The sequence below is a fragment of the Sinocyclocheilus grahami genome, unplaced genomic scaffold, assembly GCF_001515645.1.
Source record: "Sinocyclocheilus grahami isolate Dianchi unplaced genomic scaffold, SAMN03320097.WGS_v1.1 scaffold33.1, whole genome shotgun sequence".
Lineage (NCBI taxonomy): Eukaryota > Metazoa > Chordata > Actinopteri > Cypriniformes > Cyprinidae > Sinocyclocheilus > Sinocyclocheilus grahami.
This window is the reverse complement of record NW_015505212.1, coordinates 293544-295604: the sequence shown is the minus strand read 5'-3', so window position 1 is coordinate 295604 and position 2061 is coordinate 293544.

The window sequence follows — 2061 nt, the reverse complement described above, 5'->3', positions numbered from 1 at the left end:
GATTTTATTTTTGATTGCATATTAATGTACTGTATTTATTATTGACATGCAATCAGTAAGGTCAAATTCAAAATAGCTGCACAATGAATAAATTTGATTACACTAGAAAAAAATGGGAGATCTGACCTTATAATTCTTGGCAGGTGGATGTTCCCAAGTAACTTCGGTAACCAGGCTGTAAGACAGAACAGGAAACCCATCTCCAGAGCATCATCTGCAAAAACATCGGTAAATACAGATACTGTGTGCTCTACTTGAGCACAGCACAGGGGCATGTTTAATTTAAAACAACAGGGTTCTCTTTATTGGGAATGACCTGAATATTTGCACTGTATTACATTTTCTTTTGTTATTACAATTAGTAATAGTGGTAGTTTCTGCTGTTGTTGTGATTGTACTCTTGTTATTAAATGAAAAATCGACTTCATTTTGTTAATGATTTGTAACTATTTCATGTCTGTACAAATGTAAATATTTGACTTGATTTAAAATGATTAAATGCATCAAATAATCAATTGAAATTACCATTAATTCTGTCATACGGTGTAATACTACTAACCAAAACAGTTGCAAAGGTCAGAAGAATACCCTTCCAAAAGCAAGGCCTAAATGACTTTGCTGGAACCGGAGAGTATTAGTTGTATGAATATCAGTCTCTTAATCAGGAAACATCGGTAAATACAGATACTGTGTGCTCTACTTGAGCACAGCACAGGGGCATGTTTAATTTAAAACAACAGGGTTCTCTTTATTGGGAATGACCTGAATATTTGCACTGCATTACATTTTTTTTTGTTATTACAATTAGTAATAGTGGTAGTTTCTACGGTTGTTGTGATTGTACTCTTGTTATTAAATGAAAAATCGACTTCATTTTGTTAATGATTTGTAACTATTTCATGTCTGTACAAATGTAAATATTTGACTTGATTTAAAATGATTAAATGCATCAAATAATCAATTGAAATTACCATTAATTCTGTCATACGGTGTAATACTACTAACCAAAACAGTTGCAAAGGTCAGAAGAATACCCTTCCAAAAGCAAGGCCTAAATGACTTTGCTGGAACCGGAGAGTATTAGTTGTATGAATATCAGTCTCTTAATCAGGACCCTGTATGTTTGTATATTTTGGAAAAGTTCCCTGGGACTAAATCCACTCCGCAGCAGTTCACCGTGAACAGAGAAATGTTTTTAGCAGCAGCGGCAGGAACAGCAGCGAAGTTTGTGTTCAGGCAAAGAGCGTATCTGAAAGGCAAATACTTTTCCACAGAAGGTTATATGAACATTATTCAGCATTGTTAAGGTGTTAATCAACTTCTAACATTTTTTCCATGTATAATAAAGCATGCAGTAGATGTTTAAAGCATGGATGCAACTTCTGATGACATGCGGCCACAAGGACTTTAAAAAAAACTAGAAAAGAAGGAATAAATTAAATACAAATTTAAGAAAATCCAAGGAATAAATTGAATTAATCAAAATTAAGTATCTGCCAATGGGGCTAGAAATTACCTTTTCAAATGGAAAACAATTGAAGACATTTTAAGGCCTTAATTTGTGAAAAGGGATAATTAAAGGGTTAGTTCACCCAAAAATGAAAATTAGCCCATAAATTACTCACCCTCAAGTCATCCTAGGTGTATATGACTTTCTTCTTTCAGACGAATCCAGTCAGAGTTATATTAAAAATTGTCTTTGAACTTTCAAGCTGTTTCATGGCACTCAGCGGGTGTTGCATGCTTCAGTCCAAAACAAGTTAAACTAGAAAAGAAGGAATAAATTAAATACAAATTTAAGAAAATCCAAGGAATAAATTGAATTAATCAAAATTAAGTATCTGCCAATGGGGCTAGAAATTACCTTTTCAAATGGAAAACAATTGAACACATTTTAAGGCCTTAATTTGTGAAAAGGGATAATTAAAGGGTTAGTTCACCCAAAAATGAAAATTAGCCCATAAATTACTCACCCTCAAGTCATCCTAGGTGTATATGACTTTCTTCTTTCAGACGAATCCAGTCAGAGTTATATTAAAAATTGTCTTTGAACTTTCAAGC